We start from the raw sequence: 19,903 nt of genomic DNA, 5'->3' as shown, positions 1-19,903 counted from the left end.
TCCAGATTTGTTTCTGGTTGATTATGCATCCTTGTTCTATCTATCTATCTATCTATCCATCCATCTATGCAGATAGTCTCCCCCAAGCGCCAGAGCTGTGTGTGTGTTGGGGGGGGGATCTTTTACCTGGTCTTCTATAGGCTATCGAAGCTACTTCCTTGGAGACAGGGAAAGAAATGTCAAAGAGGGCTCTCACAGATGGAGCGGGCATTGCACAGAATGCTGTTTAATGCAGGGACCAACAACCATCACGTTTGCTGGGAGCATGGGGGGGGGCGTTGGGGGGGGGGTTCAGCACAAAAGGAGAATGTCCCATCTGTCCTAATTGTATCCAAGAAGGCTTCCCTCTCGCCATCATCATCGGCTGTCAAAATCGAAGATCCAGCTGGCCACTTGATTCCTTAAGCAAACAGGCAGCCTTCGGATGCTCTTTCTCTCTCCCTCCCTCTTAGGTCCAGAGGCAGGCAGGTTTAGCTTGAGGCTTGTTTAGCAGAAAATGGATGGTTGGAGAGAAGCAATGGTTTTTGAGAGATTGGCTGCTGGTTTTTGAACTAACTTAAGTTTCCAAACTGCGTACAAAAGCAGCCCCACGTAGAGCGCATTGCAATAGTCAAGCCTGGAGGTTACCAGCTGATGCACCACTGTTTTGAGATTGTTCTCTTCAAGGAATGGACGCAGCTGGTGAATCAACCAAAGCTGTTGGAAGGCACTCCTGGCCATAGCCTCCACCTGAGATACCAGGGTGAGGCTTGGGTCCAAGGGTACTCCCAAGCTGCATACCTGTTCCCTTTGGGGGAGTGTAACCCTCACCCAGGACAGGAAGATCTAACTCATCCTTCAGATTCTGAGTGCCTACAATGAGCACCGCCGCCCATTACTGCCTGTAGGCAGGCATTTAGGGAATGAATGCCATTTCCTGATGATGGTGGTGGTGGTGATGACAAGGAGAAATAGATGACAAGCATCCTGATAACACCCTGCACCAAATCTGATGATCTCACCCAGCGGTTTCATGTCGATATTAAAAAGCACTGGTGACAGAATGGAGCCCTCTCAACTCCATAGCCAGCTCTAAAGCCAGTTTGAAATGGGTCTAGATAATCCGTTTTCTCCAAAACTGTCTGGAGTTGGTAGGCCACCACTCTCTCAGTCACCTTGCCCAACCATGGGAGATTGGAGACTGGCCTGTAACTAGCCATCGCTAAGGGATCCAGGGAAGGTTTCTTAAGAAGTGGTCTATCTATTGCCCCTCCTCCAAACAGGGGGTACTCCCTCAGCGATGCATGAATGATATTAACGAGGACACCTCCAACAATCTCCTTGCTAGATAGAAGCAGCCAAGTTGTAGGAACACAGGAAGCTGCCATATACTGAGTCAGGCCATTGTCCCATCCAGCTCAGTACTGTCTACACAGACTGGCAGCGGCATCTCCAAGGTTGTAGTCAGGAATCTCTCAGCCCTATCTTGGAGATGCCAGGGAAGGAACTTGGAACCTAGATGCTCTTCCCAGAGCAGCCCCATCTCCTAAGGGGAATATCTTACAGTGCTCACACTTCTAGTCTCCCATTCATATGCAACCAGGGTGGACCCTGCTTAGCTAAGGGGACAAGTCATACTTGCTACCACAAAACTAGCTCTCCTCCTGTTAGTCGGGCAAGGTTCCAGAGAACAGGTGGTAGGCCGCACCGCCCGGAGCAGCTCGTCCACATCCTCAGAAATCACAGATTGAAACTGATCCAGCATAATACTGCAAGAGGGATTGCTGAACACCCCCTTCATAACCCTTGCAGAAATAGTGGAGTCCAAGTCAGCCCAGAATACAGGAGATTTTATCCGCAAAGAACCCATTAAAAGCTTTACAGCAGAACAAATTCTCCGGGGACTGATTCCAAACAGAAAGAGCAGAAATTAAACTCCTCACAACCTGGGATAGCTCTGCTGAACGCAAATCTGCATGCACAATTCATGCAGACCCAAATTGGTTTTTTGCCGCATGCGGTTTTTTGCCGCATGGTTTATCACATAAACCTTCAAATGGATCCAGTGCTGTGTCCTGTCAAATTTGAGCCAGGTTTCCCTCCACTTGTGTTTCAGTCACACCTACTCTGATGCTTCAGCCCCCGCAACTCCTCTGTATACCAAGGGGCCATTTTTGAAGCAGGTTGGAAGGGACGCTTAGGAGCAATCGTGTCTCTTGCCCTGGTGAGTTCCATATTCCAGGTTCCCACCAGGGCCTCGACAGACTCACTGGCAGCACCAACATTAAAACCCTCCAAGGCCTTTTTGGAATCCTACTGGATCCAGCAGCCTTCTCGGGTGGGCCATCCTAATAGGTCCACCACCCCTGCAGGGGTGGGTTGTGGCTGTGAAGCAGGCAGTGGTCCGTCCATAACAATGGGGAAACCACAGGATCTCCTGACGATGGAGCCCAACAGAAGACCAAATTGAGTGTGTTTCCGGCACCATGAGTTGGTCCTGAAATTAATTGGGATAGGCCCATCGATTTCATGGCCTCTATGAACTCCCAAGCTGCACCAGACAAGCCAGCCCCAAAGTGGATACTGATGTCACCTAACATCAAAAGTCTGGGAGACTCCAACACCAACTCTGTGACTGGTTCCATCAGCTCAGTTAGGGAGTCCGTTGGGCAGCGGGGTGGACGGTACACCAAGTGTCTATCCCTAGTTCCCAGCCTCAGAAATATACACTTGGTATAAGTCATCTGTCTCACAGAGGCTCTGGTAAGGGAGATGGTATTCTTATGGACCACAGCCACCCCACCCTACCCCACCCCACCCACTTCCCCTAACCTGCTCCCCATCAGAGTAATCTGATTGGAGAAGCTGGGCCCAACTGGACCCCTTTCCTCCCGCAGCCAAGTCTCAGTTATAGACTTATACAAGCCGGGTCAGCTCCCTGCCTCACCCATGATCAAGTCGTGGATGATTTCGGTCTTCTTCTGAACTGACCTGGCATTGCAGAGGAGCAAGGTCCTGCTCCAGTGAGTGTATGCACACGCTCTCTACTGAAGGAGATTCGGGGCAGAAACCCTGTGTGTAAAGCCTCCTGCAAACTCTAGCCCAGACCTCCAGCCCCACCCTAATATAACCTTCTCCCAGACCTCAGTCCCACCCCGAAGGCCCGGCACCAAAAGCTGGCCCCCTTTGGAGGCCAGCTTTGGTGGCCGCCTAGAGGCGGTCTGCCCGCCCTCTGGTGCACCTCCCTCCTTTTTATGCCTCCAAGAGCTCAGCAGCCCCTCCCAGGGGTGCACCAAAGTAATTCAGGTGCCTGGACCACCCAGCCATGAGACACCCCTCCCCCCGCCCTGTATGAGGCCCCCCAATCTCATTGGGGGGGCCGCCCCTCCAAAGCTCTGCTTAAAAAAATACTTGTGGCTTGGGGGGGGGAGTGGAGCAGTCCTCCCTCCCCCCTCCTCCGGCGGCAGCCAAGAGAGATGCTGGACCCATCTGTTAGGGCCAGCATCTTTAAGAAACTGCCAGACGCGCCCGTGCAGTTTAGAGATCGTTGCAAGCATAAACGTCACGGGCTTGCAATGATCTCCTCTGAGCAGGCGCGCCTCGCAGTTTCTTAAAGATGCTGGCCCCAACGGATGGGTCCGGCGTCTCTCCTGGACAGAGCAACTGGCCCTATCCAACCCCAGCACGGCACCCCTCCTGACGGCTGCTGCTGGTGTCCACCTTGTGTTCCAGCATTTCCAAGCATTTCCTAACCACACCACTCTACCTGATGGATGTCCAGCCTACAGGCAGCAGGCAGGGTGGGAGAGAGAGGAGAAACCTGAGCCGCCTCCTTGGGTGTCCCCCTGACTCATTAGGACGAGCTGCTCCTGATCTATTGTTGAGCCTTAGCTTCTTTCAGGGTGGTGGGAAGGCAGAAGTTGGCCTAGAGAAAGGGAACTGGCGGAAGGGGGAATTACATGTCGACTCTCCTTCCCTTCCACGGCGTTGCTTATTCTGTTATGACAAGTACGGTAACTACAGGAAGTCCCTAACTCACCGACAGGCTGTATTGTCTTCCTAAAGTTTGTTTGAAGGTCAGCTGTTTGGAACCCAGGACACATTTCATGTCACAGGCGTGAGTCACCCCCTTTGCTAAGCAGGGTCCATCTTGGTTGGCATTTGGATGGGTGACGACATGTGAGCCTGGGGCGTAGCTAAGGGAGGTGGGCCCGTGGTTGGCCCTCTCTCTGACGGTGCCTTGGAATGAGGGGAAGAATGAAGAAAATAGGGAGGGGTGGCTGGGGTGTGTCTGTTCAGTGTTTCAGCATGATAACAACCAGAAAGCGGGCCCTGCCCAATCCCACCAAGGCTTAATGTCTTGAGGTACACCAGAATTTTCCCTCGTTGTCTCTGTGAAGACCACAAGCGGTAAGTACATGGTCATTTTTCTTATCGGATCCGAGAGGCTCTGATCTCTCCTACAGTATTTTTAATTGCCTAAATAGTTTTGTGTATTCCCTGCCCCCCCCCCCACTTCCCTGTAGCCTGTGATAATTTAAATTGGGTCCCTCCTGTCGTCTTAAATGGGGTCACATCACCATGCTAGCTTTCCTCAACCATGTGTCCTTTGATCCTGATCTTTTCCTATGTGAAAAGGCTTTTCTCACGAGAGGCATTATTAATTCATGTGTGGTTTTTTAAAAATAATAATATTATCCTTTTAAGTTTAGTTATTTGTTTCAAGTTAGACTTACTACAACAACCCTGTGAGGTGGGCTGCCTGTGAGGTGGAGTTTTCTAACTCTTGTTTTTCTTGTTTTTAGAACGTGCTGGTGTTGCTGGAAGCCAATTCTGAGCTATCTGGAATGCTGGCCTTTGTGAATGATATTAAAACTGATTTCCTGTATGCCTATAGCAATGAGATATGTGCCACTCTGTGGGGAGGGGGTAGGAAGCCATGCTCTGATGATACACAGTCAGATTCAGATGTTGATCCTACAGAGCTGTCTCAGACAAACTCATCTGCAGAAGCAAAAACTATTGCTTACAGACAAGTTGGTACCAAACTGTCAGGCAGCTCTGAAGAATCAGACGTTTGTAAACTGACTAATTTTTTGAAACACCCTGTTAATCTTTTTCACTGAGTTAATTTTGACACATCTGCATGCATGGCATTATATTAAGGGTCTAAATTCAAACAAGTATCCTCCCTGGCAAACTATGAACATGCTACCGTATGTATGTATGTATGTATGTATGAGATTTATACCCTGCCCCTTCTTCCAAGGAACTCAAGGTCGTGTTCCCTCATTGTATCTGCACAACAACCCTGTGAGGTAGGTTAAGCCAAGAAGAGCAAATGCCCTTCCTAGTCTGACACTCTAGGCACTACACAGCACCGACTCTCTGGAGTACTAGTACGCTTTGTAAACCCTATCCTGAGCTTAGTAACATCAGGCTGGGAGCTCCCTGGCTGCCTGTGAGCTATCTTATAGTTATCCATACTCATCTTTTAGAGGAAAAGACGTTTCATACTTCAAAAAGCAGGCACTTGTTTTTGTGTGGATCTAGAGCAGACAATGATTGGCTGCTTTGGAAAACACATAAAATATAGTACAGAGCCAAAAAATCAGAATTGATTCTAAAGTGTTTAGATTGGATAATTCTGTACTGTTGATGAGAAAACAAACAATCTTAAAGACATATGATATGTACAGCAGAGTCAGCATACATTATGTTATATACAACATACAAGATGTATTTAACACACACGTACACACACATCATATTGCTATTTAGTTGTTCACTGTTCTTTTGTAAGGAAAGTGAATGGCTCTACATGCATAAGGTCTGGCCTACACACCTGATGAAATATCCTACATGTCCAAGCATGAATCTTGTATGTAGCTCCATCATGTAAGATGAATGCACACAGATATGTCATTGTACATACAAGCAGGAAGCAGCAATCCATTCACTTCAGTACGCCCACACAATTTTCATTTTTACACACACACACACACACACACACACACAGAGAGAGAAATGGTCTGATATGTAATTGTTTTGTCAACAAATTTAATTTCTTTTTTAAAAAAGGATTTGTTTTATAGAAGAGAAAATGGACTTTTATAAGAAATAATTTAATTTCTTATAATTTCTCTTGGGAGGTATTAGCTAGTCTGTTTGTTTTCCAGTGATTCTTAGTTAGAATGTTAGTGACAAGGGCAATACAGACCCCGGCTTGATCTGATGACTGCCTCTATTTAATTGGAAGTTCTCAGTGAACTATTAATGCAATGTACATTATCTCTTAGTGCTAGACACTCTTACAGGTGTCTTTGTAGCGCAAGCATATCTTTAAAAACCACAGTTCTGTAGACTGTGGTATCTCAAACTTTCTTTGATTCTACTTCACATCTACAAAGCCTAGACCTGTCCCCTAACTAGGATCTCTCTCCCCTTTCCATCTCTGACACAGTTTTGCGCCTAGTCCTTGTCACTGTTTCTTTGCTTCCGTTTTTAAGAAATCTCTCCCCCCCCCCTTCCCCCCCCCTTCTTCGTACATCTCTAACTCTGATATGAATTAGCCTGGATTAGGAATTAACTTGAATAAGGACAATTATACTGCCTCTGCTTCCTCAACCTGGCCCATAGCTAACTCGGTTCTCCCCACCCCCACCCTGTGTTCTTGTCACTTTTTAACCATCTAGATTTCCTTGGCCTCAGACACAGTTTTTCCCTTCTCCTTTGACACAGTTTCACAACTAGTCCTTGTCACTGCTCTTAATCTTTCATTCTTGCTTGCTTGCTTGCTTTCTCTGTCCTCAATAGGACTTAGTCTTGGTCAGTAATTTTGATGCATTTAATTAGTGTGTGTTAGTTGATTTCTAAAAAACCAGAACTCTCATTTCCTAGTGAATACACAAAATACAAACTCCCACCCCCCCACCAAGCGTCAGATAAATAGAAATTGCATCTGTCAGCCTACCTGTGCATGCACACACACACACACACATCAAAAGCCTCTAGTGGTCATTGATCTGATGAAGACTTAACGGTTAGACCACACCATTTGAAGGGCCCAGTCCTACCAGTTTTTTGGAGAACTGGTTATTAAAAAAAAAAAAAGCCTTGTTTCTTAGACAGCAAGGCATTGTCACTGCATAACGAAAGAGATCATGATTTTAATGTTTTTAAGAAGCTGTACTTACCAGAATGTATGAAATTGTCCTACAAAAAGCATTTTTAGTTATTTATTTATTCAATTTCTATACCACCCTTCCAAAAATGGCACAGGGAGGTTTACACAGAGAAATAATAAATAAATGAGATGGATCCCTGTCCCCAAAGGGATCACAATCTAAAAAGAAACATAAGATACACACCAGCAACAGTCACTGGAGGTACAGTGCTGAGGATGGATAGGGCTGATGTTTCAGGGGCCTCTCAGGATAAAACTCCAGGCTAGCCTCATCACAGAGACAAAGAAAAGATGATCCAGCATTAATTGCAGGGCAACTTTTCTTTTTAAAGGGGGAAAACTTTCAACTTCAGAATCCATAGTACAAAGTTAATGTGTATGAGTTCTTAAAATCTAGAATATACCCTATTGAGTTAATCTGAAGAGCATTTTATTTTCTCTCTACAAAAATAACAACCCTGCTCTGGGGCTAACCCGGGGGGGTACACAATTCAAATGTTTTGATGGGCTGGAACCAACCACAATGGTGTTCAGTGGTCAAGGTCAATTTTCAGCACATTATTGAATTAAAATTAATTCTTAAAAATATTAATGCAAGCAATTATTAGATAGTTGTGGATCTTTCCCCCCTTTGGCAAGGGACCCACAATTTTAACTAAGAATCATGGCCAGAAAATAGAGCCTGTCCTTGCTCAGTCACTGGGGCATCTAGTGAGATCTCCCTTAAAAAATGCCAGCCCCAAACAAATGCAAAATCCTCTCCTCTTTCTAAATTGCTGTCGATTTCATGTTGCAATCCTAGTCGTGCTTACTTAGGAGTCAACTAAGTAAATATTTCCAAGTAAACATGCACAGGATGGTGCTGTAAGGCAGTTTCAGAGAGGGCAGAGGATGAAAAGATGAAGAAGAGGGAACTAACCCAAAGAGTGGCCTTGGGGTGCTGTTGCTGCAAGTTGTGACAATTAGTGGACCCACAAAAGAGTCCCTGAGGGCCTGATCTGGTCCCCGGGCCTTATGTTGTGCAGGCCTGGCCTAACCCTTGCTCTGTGCATGTCTGAACATACACAGACCTGTTCGGGGGGTGTGGGGGGCTGATGTCCAAACATGGGTGTTTGTTCTGCATCTGCTCTGGGCATGTCTGAACATGCCTGGACATGGGGGTCTGCCTGGCCATGTTCTGTGGACGCTCTCCACAGGGTCTCACTATACCCTTAGGAGGCTGTGGCTTCAACCTGCCCTCAGTTAGAAGCTTTCGGCTCCTTCCTGCTGTGATGTCATCATGCCCTTCGAAGGGCAGGGCTTCAACTTGCCCTTACTAGGCTCTGGCTTTCCCTTGCCCATAGTTCCTTGCCCTTACTAGGCTATGGCTTCACTTTGCCCTTACTTAGGCTCCGCCCAGGTACTATAGGGCTCTTCATTGATATCCAGGCCCAAGAATTTCTGCATTGCTATGCGAGAGCGTTTCCGAGTTTGCACAAGTGCTGAATTCTAAAGGGAGAAAAGAAAAGACTATTAGTTTAATGTCCTTTTTCACACACACACAAAACCTCAAAACCTAGCCTGTAAAATATATTTACCTGTGGCTCAGCTGCCATGGTTGCCAGGATCTCTTGCCATATTTCCCTTGTCTCAGCTTGTTCTTCAGCATAGGTTTTCACAGGAGGTCCTTCATCATCTGAACTGGTGCTAATATCGCGTTTTCTTGGCTTAGGTGTAGACTCTGGCTGATTTGTTGCCAAATTAGGGCTCTGAGGAGATCCCATCATCAAACCCACAAGCAAACAGTAGAATTGTTACCTTTATGCAAAGGGGGCTATGCTACAAGCCTTGTAGGATACTCCATGCAGCAGCAACACTATAAGCCTTGAACGGCTGGCTGGGAACTCCTTCCTATTGGTCCTCACATGTCAGGTGGGTAGGGCTCATGGTACAGGAGGCTCTGGGCATGCCTGGGCATGTTCTCTGGAGGGTTTACAACTCCTCCCTACTGTGGTGATGTCATGCCCATCAGTGGGAGGGGATTGATGACATCTTGCCCTTCAATGGGCGGGGATTGATGACGTCTTGCCCTTACTAGGCTCTGACTTCACTCTGCCCATATTTCTTGCCCTTACTTAGTCTGTGGCTTCACTTGCCCTTACTTAGGCTCCTCCCAGGTCTGTATATAATACTACTAAGGCCAGCCTCTTCTCCTGAGGTGGCTTTGCTGTGTGTCTTTGCTAAGACTTTGTGGTGGGGTTAAAACTGTCGCAATGCTCTCATCTAGACAACACAAGGCTGGGAGATAGGAACAGAGGAAGCTGCCTTCTACCGAGTCAGACCCTTGGTCCATCTAGCTCAGTATTGCCTACACAGACTGGCAGCTGGTTCTCCAAGGTTGCAGGCAGGAGTCTCTCCCAGCCCGATCACATGTAGTCGGGGAGAGACTACATGTAGTCTTCCTTCCAAATGCAAACCAGGGTGGACCCTGCTTATCAAAGGAACAATTTGTGCTTGCTACCACAAAACCAGCTCTCCTCCTTCTCCTGTATTGTAGCTGCTTTGTGCCAGCAGCAGCGGGGCGGGGTGGGGGGAATAAGGTATGTAACCGTGGTTAAGGAACCAACTCCCCTCCTTAGAACGTTGATTCCTATTGAAAAATGGGTTCTGAGTTCTGTGACTGAAGATATAGTTTTCAGGAAGCAATTGTGTCGTAAGTCTGAGGACTTCCTGTAGCACATTGCATAGCCTTCACAAGCTGCAACCGTGTGCACTCCCAACTTAGGAGAAGAAACCCAATGGAACAGGAGGTCTCTCAAACTGGGGTCCCTAGATGTTGTTGGACTACAGCTCCCATCATCCCCTGCAAGAATGGCTCCTGCTAAATTCAGCGGTGGAGCATCCTCTCAGATGTCAGTGTGAGTGCCACTCAAAATCACGTTGTCTGCACTTTGGCACCTGGGCCAAAGTTTGCCTGCCCTTGGTCCATTGGAATAAGAAATGCAGCGATAATAGGTTCATTCACACATTATGTTCAACACTGTAGAACGTGTGTACAGTGTACACAGGTACAGATCTGTACACAGGTATAGTCATTCACATGTTATGTTGAACGCAGGTACAGCAGTATACTTCCAATCTGTACCCTGCATTTGAAGGGCCTGCATTCAGGTTCACTTTAAAAATGAACTCAGGTATAGCCATTCACACAAACACATGTACGAGTGTACAGACATCTATCTGTACACTCATGCAGCATAATGTCTGAATTGGGCTGTTTGTCCCTATTCCTTTTCTCTTTCTTTTATAATGGTGTGTGTATGTGTGTATATAAAAAGTATGATAAAAATATCTGTAACACACTTTGCTTGCCAGATCCTAAGCATATTCCTAAGCCAGATCCTAAGCATATTGAAAAGCTTTCTCAGCTTTTAAAAAAATGTCTGTTTTAATTTTATGGTTGATTTTAAACTGTTGATTTGTTTTAACTTTTATATGTGCTTTAATTGTTTTATGTTAACCACCCAGAGACGAATGTTTGGGTGGTATATAAGTTTGATGAATAAACATAAATAATAGCAATAGCAATAGCAATAGCACTTACATTTATATACCGCTCTATAGCTGGAAGCTCTCTAAGCGGTTTACAAAAATTTAGCATATTGCCCCCCAACATTCTGGGTAAATGTTAAACATAAACATAAATAAATAAATATTTGATCAGAAGTAAGAGTCATGGAGTTTGATGGAACATGAGTCCCTAGAAAGAGTGCACAGGAGTGCAGTAGGGATGGACCCGGACCGGTCCGGAAGCCATTGAAAAGGCCTCCGGACTGGTCCGGACCAGTCCGGACCTGGGTGGTTCGGATTGGGGGGGGTCGCTTTAAGAGCGGCGGGAGGATTTACTTACCCCTCCCATCCCTTTCCCGCTTGCCGCTGTAAACATACGAGTAATTGGGCCGCTCCTTCCCCGACGTTACTTGCAAAACTTCCCAGGAGTGCATTGTGCGCGCACGTCACAGAGACGAGCGCGCGCTTCACGTCACTGTGACGTGCGCGCAGGCGCGCAATGCACTCCTGGGAGGTTTTGCAAGTAACGTCGGGGAAGGGGCGGCAGGGAGGTATCCTGCCGCCCCAATTACTCGTATGTTTACGGTGGCAAGCGGGAAAGCGGCTGGAGGGGTAAGTAAACCCTCCCGCCGCTCTTAAAGCCACCCCACCCCACCCCAGTGCCAGACCGCAGTTGGCGGTTCCGTGCACACCCCTAGAGTGCAGTAACCTCTGGCAGGCATCAAAACAAACTTCACAAATAGTAACCCAATAAAGCCCATTACTGTCAGTAGGACAAATGACCAGGCTTGGTTAAATGGCAAAAGCCGGGGACTCAGGCTAGCAGCAGGACTAATCACTAAGGCATTTCAGCTCTTGGAAGAGAATTTTAGCCATACAGTCAACATAATTCTCCGCCTTGGGCAGCAACTGCTTCAGTCACCCACCTGTTTGTTCAGCTAATAACCCGATGGCCATAGAATTAAACAATGGAAGGAAGGCCCTACCTAATACCGACCTGGTAGCAAAATATCGATCAAAGCAGAGAGAAAGAACAGCCAACGGATTGAGAATGTCTGTTCAGATTTCATTTTGCATGCCAGCCTGCACTGATTCTTTTTTTTTAGGGGGGTGCAAGTGATGTCCCCACCACTATGCATGCAAATGCGCCTCCAAAGCTTACATTTCTAGTTCTTGCTGATTGATAAGTGCCGTCAAGTCGGTGTCGACTCTTAGCAACCACATAGATAGATTCTTTCCAGGATAATCTGCCTTCAACTTGGCCTTTTAGGTCTCTCAGTGGTGCATTCACTGCTGTCGTAATCGCGGGGGTGTAACTTTAATAGGGCAGGGGGAGACAGTGTTTGGGGCCCCACTGCCTTGGGGACCCCCTCCCCCAGAGGCAAGTCACATGACTGGGAAATGCATTAAATGACTTGCATCATCCACAATTTACAAAGTCTTTTAAAATATAATTTAGGATGATGTTCTATAGTGGCACATAGGAGAGAGAGAGAGAGAGAGAGAGAGAGAGAGAGAGAGAGAGAGTGAGAGAGAGAGAGAGAGAGAGATGCTTTTTGTTACCACTGTTCAGCTTCATTTAAGATTTCTTTACTTCATGAGCTGAGCTTCAGTGAGTGGGGGGCATTTTAAAATCTTGTCTCTGGGCCCACTCCAACCTTGCTATGCCTCTGCGTAATCGAGTCCATCCACCTTGCTGCTGTTCGTCCTCTTAGTTCTTTCCGGTATGTATGTATTTAAGCGAGCATGGGGGGTACATCAAGATGAACCAGTCTGAATCCTGCAACTGGAACTTGGGACCATCGATCCCTTTTAAAGGATCAAGCCAGGAGTGTATAGAAATCCACTCACCATGCTGCTGAAAATATTGGAGAGTCTGTGTGGCTTAGTGGCTTGGACGGGGCGGCCCCACCATGAAGCAAGGTGACGTAGTCATCTCAGGGAGCAGATTGTTGGGGCAATTGCTGTAGCTCAGCGGTAGAGCATTGGATTTACATGCAGAAGGTCCCAGGTTCAACCCACGGCATCTTCAGGTAACGCTGGGAAAGACTTCTGCCTGAAACCCTGGAGAACTGCTGCCAGCCAGTGTTGAGCTAGATGGGCCAATGGCCTGATTTGGTAGAAGGCAACTTCCTTGGAAATGGTGCTGCTGTAGCTTAGTGGTAGAGCATCTGCTTAGCATGCAGGAGGTCCTGGTTCAATCCCTGGCAGCATCTCCAGGCAGGGTTGGGAAAGATCCCAACATGAAACCCTGGAGAGATGCTGCCAAGCAGTGTAGACAATATTGAGCTGGGGGGGGGGCAATAGTCTGACTCAGTAGACAGCAGCTTCCTAGGGGATGAGGCCTTTCTGGGCTCCCCGCAGTCTGGCATCTGCAGCTGGAAGCATCAGCAGCTGCCAGATGATTTAAAAAACAGGGTTAAGGGAACACTTGCTCCCTTAACCTTGTTTTAAAGGGTGGCTACTTAGGTGGGTTTGCCACAGTGGTGCCACCAAGAAGACATCTTGGGGGATGAAGAGGCTGGTTTTAGAATGGGGCGCTCAACTATGGATCATACCTTAGTGCTACGCCATCTTATTGAGAACATAAGAACAGCCCTGCTGGATCAGGCCCAAGGCCCATCTAGTCCAGCATCCTGATTCACACAGTGGCCCATCAGATGCTGCTGGAAGCCTACAGGCAGGAGTTGAGGGCATGCCCTCCCTCCTGCTGTTACTCCACTGCAACTGGTATTCAGAGGCATCCTGCCTCTGAGGCTGGAGGTGGCCTATAGTATAGCCCTCCAGCTAGTAGCCATTGATAGACCTCTCCTCCATGAAGTTATCCAAACCCCTCTTAAAGCCATCCAGTATAGCAGTAAGCCCAAGTGCTCTTTGTATGTGGTCTTTGTAGATTTCAAATCAGCGCTAGATTCAATTTCAAGGCCAAGGTTGTGGGGAAAACTCAGGGATATCAACACTGATAGGCAATTACTTCTTCTCATTCAAAAGCTTTATGAGAACACCAGTGTCAGGGTGAGAGGTAACCCCAAGGCTCACTTTCACACCCAATAACTTCCAGAATCGGAGTGAAACAAGGGTGCATGTTGGCACCCTCTCTGTTTAACCTGCATAAACACCTTAGCCCAAAATCTCTCAGATCCAGGGTTACATCTGCCAGATATCGCAGGGGTAAAAATCCCAATTTTGCTGTAAGCAGATGCTGATGCTATTATCTCTCAAACCCCAGTAGATCTTAGGAGGGCTCTTAAGCTCCTGGCCAATTACTGTAAGGATAACCACCTGGTTATTAATTTTCAGAAATCTAAGGTGATGGTCCTTGCTAAGAAGCCTAAGAATTTTAATTGGTCAATCAAGGGCCATCGGATTGTACAGGTTAACAGTTTTAAATATTTGGGTGTGGTTTTTCATGCCACAGGGTCATGGAAGGCCCATGTGGATTACACTGCCCAACAGGCACATCAGCCATTCTGATATTTTTCTGCTCCAAAGGAGAAGTTATTTCTGCCGCACTAAAGCTGTTCATTGCCAAACCACTGGCTCAATGTCTGTACGGTGAACAACTGGGCCACTATTCCAACTACAGAACACTGCAGATTGTCCAATCTAAGTTTATAAGGGCTGTATTCTGGGCTCCGCGATGTATTTCTAATGCTGCACTAAGGTAGAAATGGGTTTTCAAAGGGTGGAATCCAAAGCATGATTTTCAATTTTCAGCTACTGTCTCAAGATCAACTTTCCCCTTTGGGGCTGATTCCCCTTGTACTGGCCGACAGGTTTCAGTCTTCCTGGATACAAGCACTGCTAGCAAAACTCTCATCACTTGGCATCTAAATTCTAAAGAATTCTAAAGAAATATCTGTCACTATTAGGATAGAATCAGGCCAAGAAGATTCTCAAACAGGATCTTGGACATTGAGCATCAAAATGACCTGGGTATCATCCTGCAGACCACAAGAGGACATCTTGGCAATCACAGCCAGTAACCAGCCAGTGATTTATTGTTACTCTCTCTACCCAGCCACCAGAGAGTGTTCTTCAAAGCAAGATATGATGCCTTACCATTGGCAGTTTTAAATGGGAAATTTCTGAAAACTCCCCAGGCCAGTCAGATCTGTCCTTGTGGTTCGGGGGAGATTAAATCTGTCCACCACGTGCTACTATATTGTTCCTTTTATAACGTCAGTCGACGTAGTCTTATTACTTCCTTGTTATTAGTTACCGAACGGATGAATTTTACGTCACACTTCTCCTTGCAGACAAGAAATCTTCTATCACACAAAAGGTTGCTAAATTCTGTGCAGCCGCTGTTACCATCCGCCAACAATTAATTTCTACCCTTTAGAGCTTACCATAAAACGTTTACTTTGTTGGTGTATTGTATGGCAGATTTCTTATCTGAGTGTTGTATAATTTGTTGTGTTTATGTCTGATCTATGATCGTAATAAAGCTATTCACTCAGATGGATCCAGAACACCCCACTTCCGCCCCCGCCCCCCAGTTACAATCTCTAACCATTTTTATAATGACTGAATAGGGCTGGTGTCTCTACATATTTAAAGAAATCAGCTGTAGAGCAATTCAGATCACCAACACTGGAAAAGAAGCTTGACTGACCCCTCCATGCCATCTTCCCAATGGAAACGGCTGCTACTTGCCCTGTTGTGGAAAATGTACATCATCTTGTCTAGGTTGATCTTCAGACATGGATCGTGTTCTGCACAGGGCGAGGTCCTGTAGTTCAGGAGGAGACGTATAGCACAGTCAACAGAGCAGGAGGTCAAAGGCCTGTCGTCAATACACAGCAGTTCTCAGGAGCAAGCAAAGGGCATAGTCAGGGGAGCTGAGGATCAGGAACCAGGAGGCTTTTCAGACAGCAGGCTTTTCCGTGGCTTTACCACGAGGCTTTACTGTGAGTTCAGGGCATAACCGATACTCCAACGCAAAAAGAATTTTTTTTTTTAACCCCAGATTAAAAAATCAGGCTAGGTTCCAATATTGAGTGGGAAACCCGAATCATGTGTGAAGTGTTCTCTGAAATATTTCATGGACTTAGGGGCAAATCTGGCCAACATGTGAATACACACCCACACCCTCCCAAAGTTAAGTCACGGTAAAGTCTAATAAATCTCCTGGAGTCAAGTACAACCAGGTTGCTTCAGCAACTCATACTGCAAACTGAGCTCTTATATAGCCCTGCTGCTGGGTATAAGCCTAGACTCCACCCACAATCCCAGAGACAATGAGGAGGGTCTCATGATCAGTGAGACCTGTTTTAGATTATACTGCGGGGAGAGTGGGCTAAGCCCACTCTCCCCACAGACGATCGGGGCAGCAGCCCTGGGCGGCCGGATCGGCCACCCACACAATTGTCGGCTCCGTGATGGAGCTGGCGGGGGGAGCGGGGGCTGATCGCTCCCTGCAAGCTCCAGCATGCCCTGCGTGAGCGCGCAGGGCACGCTGGTGAGAACCCCGGAGCCGGGAGGCGACTTTTCGCCTCCCCTCTGGGGGTCTCCTCGTGAGTAGCCACAGCGTGGAGCAGCGCTGCGGCTACTCATGGCCAGATAGCCCAGGTTTGCAGAGCACTCACTCCACAAACCCGGGCTAAGAGGAGGGCCACCAAAGCGGGTTACCCGCTGGAGAACCACCGGGCTCGCAGCCGAGCCCAGTGGTTCTTACGATCGGGAAAAATCGGGCTAGGCTTTCCTAGCCCGATTCTTCCCGATTGTGAGAATAGCCCCAATGGCTAGTTAAAGGGCCAAGCCCTATTTCTTAATCGCGGACTACTACGGATCAGTCTCTGGAGGAGGGTCAACGTCCTCCTCCGAACTGTAGTAAAGGGCCAATGAGGTGTCCTCAGAGCAAGGTGACGCTTCAGTTTCCTCATCCTCAGAACTCTCAGCAATAGGTCCAGATATGGCTGGGGATACAGAAGGTTCCCCGAGGGTAGCTTTGGGGCCAGGGCGCTTTCCAGATTATACCCTGCAATGGGGAAACGGCGTATCTATGAAGTGTGCTTCCCCACTTCCTGTGTTGCGACACCGCAGTCCCTACGCTGACAGCAGGGTACCGTTCACATTTCCAATGCCTTGTTTAGAATTGAATCGATGCGATTTAGTGCTGTGATGTTATATATCCAGCGTAAAAAAGTTGCTGGTTTTTTGGGTTGTTCGTTTGCATGAGTCTGCTCCCCCTGCTGGGTGCTTTGCTATTTACGTTTTGAATGGGATTTGCCTGAAGGGAAGCATTGTGCCACTGTTGAGCGGCTAACCTGGAAAGCGCCCAGGTTGTGCAGGTATCTCCTGGAAACCAGGAACCTTGTCCTCAGAGCTCTCCCTCCCCGGCCCAACCTGGTGTGGCAATAGGTCCTGGTCCATGGCACAGGGTGAGTTTGGGCCAGTCACTCTCTGCTGTCCAGTAGTGGCTTGTCCGAATGAACCAGGGTGCTTTCCAGATTACACGCTCTACAGTGGTTGGGGCGGTGTAAAATGCTTCGGCTTGGCACGATCTCATTGGAAACGTAAAGAAAGGGTGTAAGCCGTTTGTTGCATAGTCCGTGGAACAATGTCCCCCCCCCGGAGGAAGCGTTCATACTGTGTGCTGCAACCCACCCACCCCAAAGGAAACTGCACTGGCAGCTGCAGAGTTGCAATCCGCTGTTGAGGAGTTTGCGTCTCCTTTTTGCTTTCTGAAAGAGAGACACATGTGCACACACTCACACGTTCAAGCACACACATGGTTCAACTTCGCCCCCAAAGATGCGTCTTTGTTTCCTCTCTCTCTGTCTCTCTGGCTGCTGCACATGTAAAGCAAGAGGGTCCCCCCCCTCAGCATCATTATTGTTATTAGCCTTATTAGAACTGTGCGCAAAAACGGGCGAGAAAAAGGGATGCAAATGCACTCGGGGAGGGGGGCGGGGAAGGCTGTGCCACAGAACTTGCTTGCAAGCTCACAGTGGGGGGGAGGACTTCTGTGCACAAACCTTCTTATTGGGGCTGCTGCCTTCAGGAACAATGGGATGGCCAAGCAGGAGGAGGGCAGCCCCCGGCGGTTTCCACGTTTTTGCTGCTGTAGGGAGCACATTTCCAGCCTTGCCAGAACGTTGGCTTTCTTTTGCAAACCGCTCAGGGGAAAAAATCAAGGTGTAAAGTTCTTCACAACCCCATCGGGGGGAAAAAGAAATAAATTTCTAAAACGGAAAGGAGCTTTAGATTGATAAATCACCATCCATGCAGATGTAACCATCCTCACCACACCACTTACAATGCCGAAACAGAATTGTGACCCTCTTAAAATGGAAAAATTACAGCTACTTTTTTTTGCAAAGGACATATAACGTTATTGCATTAAATTGCAGCGATAAAATCCAGAATAAGGCATCAGAAATGTGAGCGGCACCCTACTGACAGCGTAGGGACTGCAGTGTCGCAACACAGGAAGTGTGGAAGAACATTTCGCAGGTACGTTGTGACCCCGTTGCAGGGACTAATCTGGAAAGCGCCCGGAGGTGGCACCAAAGGAGGCAGCTGCCTGCAGGCTGGCCATTCATCAGGTAGAGATGCGTGGTTGACCAGCCTGCAGCAGCACAGATCCCGGGTGGGGGAGGAGAGAGAGAGAAAAATGACCCAAGCTGTCTCCTTTGGTGCCCCCTGGCTTGTTAGGAAAGGCCACTACTGTTGCTGCCCAAAATGGACTTACTCTGTCTCATGATAGAGCCAGCCCTGGCTGATTCTCACTGGATCCTTTCTAGCATTTTCACTGTATGAGCTTTTTATGCATCATCCAAGGCCTCTCTTCATGTTCCTCCCCTGAAACTAGACGGGCTATGACTGGGCTTTGAGTCACCATGAAGCTTTTCACACGGGGCTTTTGAAGCCCTCTAACATCTCCTCTGGAATGGAGGGGGTGCATTCATATATCGGCTAGATTTACCCCGAAGTCCCTGTGAGTTATCGGGGAGCAGTTCACACACAATTCAGGTTTTTCACTGCACATTAGAGTGTAGCCCAATTTATATCCAGGGTTTTAAAAAAAACCCAATATTTGCGGCAGGTTTTTTGGACAACTTCGAGTTCACAGTAAAGTCTCCCTGCAAACTCGTGGTAAAGCCTGCTGTGTGTAAAAGTCCCAGGTTGGATTAAACATCAACTACATTTCCTGCATTGCTGATTGGTCAATGCTCCTCTTTGAAGTCTCCCAGGCAAGTGCTGACTTGTGTTATGCGCTGGCAGTAAAACTCTGCTTTCTGAGAAACTTCTCCTGAAACGTACCTCAAGGCAGCATTGTAAACATGTAGCATTCTCCCCCCTGTTGTGCTTTTTACTGCAATTTACATTTTAGATATTTTACTCCTCTTGTTTCTAGATACCCAAACAATTCTGTTGAGTTATATATACTTCTCTCTGATAAACACACCGATGATGTCTCGTATCAGGTGTCCATTTTGTGTATGGCCGCGATTAAGTTCCGCACATGGTGTGCTAGAAATGGTTAATTTAGGGTTTTTAGTTTGTTTCATTTCATTCTGTTTTGTTTTATTTTTATGTAATGGTGTTTACACAGTCTGTGTACCAATATTTACTCCTAAGGTTCTTCTTTTTATTTGGGTTTGGATTGAAATGTGTAGATCTGATCAATGATTATAATAAATGAAACTGAACTGAACTGATTAATCCCTTCCACACATTGTTTCCATGAGCAGGAAAGGAGCGGGATCATGGTGGTCTGATTTTGCCTTCAGTCTCACCTTCACTCATCTGAAGGTCAGAACAGAGCAAGGGTTAGGGATGTGCACGGAACTGGTTCGGAGGCCCTTTACAAGCCTCCGAACCGGTTCGAACTGCGAGTGGTTCGCTGGTTCGCTGGCGGGGGGGTGCATCTTCAAGGGCAGGGGAGGGTGCACTTACCCCTCCCTCCACTTTCCCCCCGCCGGCATTCCATTTTTAAAAAGTCCATCGGGCTGGCAGCGTACCTTCCTGCCACCCCGTTGCCCCCTTTACCAGAAGTAACCGGAAGTATCCGATGCATCTGCATGCGTCGGGCACGGGCATGCATCGGGCATGCACGTGCACGCGATGTGCATGTGCTCATGCCTGGCATGGACAGGCATGTTGGATAATTCTGGTTACTTCCGGTAAAGGGGGCAATGGGGCGGTGGGGAGGTATGCTGCCGCCCCGATGCACTTTTT

The 19,903-nt window shown here is 47.5% G+C and overlaps 1 long non-coding RNA gene and 1 other non-coding gene across 2 annotated transcripts; one reads left to right on the top strand and one right to left on the bottom strand.

The window, feature by feature from the left end:
- Positions 1 to 7,204: 7,204 nt before the first annotated feature.
- LOC128332538 (uncharacterized) lies at positions 7,205 to 8,982 on the bottom strand. The gene is made up of 2 exons (XR_008310681.1): positions 8,743 to 8,982; positions 7,205 to 8,653 (listed from the first exon to the last, which is right to left on the bottom strand). It is a non-coding gene; the product is annotated as an uncharacterized LOC128332538 (long non-coding RNA).
- Positions 8,983 to 12,859: 3,877 nt separating this feature from the next.
- Positions 12,860 to 12,930, top strand: TRNAA-AGC (transfer RNA alanine (anticodon AGC)). The gene has a single exon. It is a non-coding gene; the product is annotated as a tRNA-Ala (tRNA).
- The last annotated feature ends 6,973 nt before the right edge of the window (positions 12,931 to 19,903 follow it).

This window comes from Hemicordylus capensis, chromosome 7 (genome assembly GCF_027244095.1).
Source record: "Hemicordylus capensis ecotype Gifberg chromosome 7, rHemCap1.1.pri, whole genome shotgun sequence".
NCBI classification, from domain to species: Eukaryota; Metazoa; Chordata; class Lepidosauria; order Squamata; family Cordylidae; genus Hemicordylus; species Hemicordylus capensis.
The sequence above is the reverse complement of the archived record's forward strand: the minus strand, read 5'-3'. Positions and strand labels throughout refer to the sequence as shown.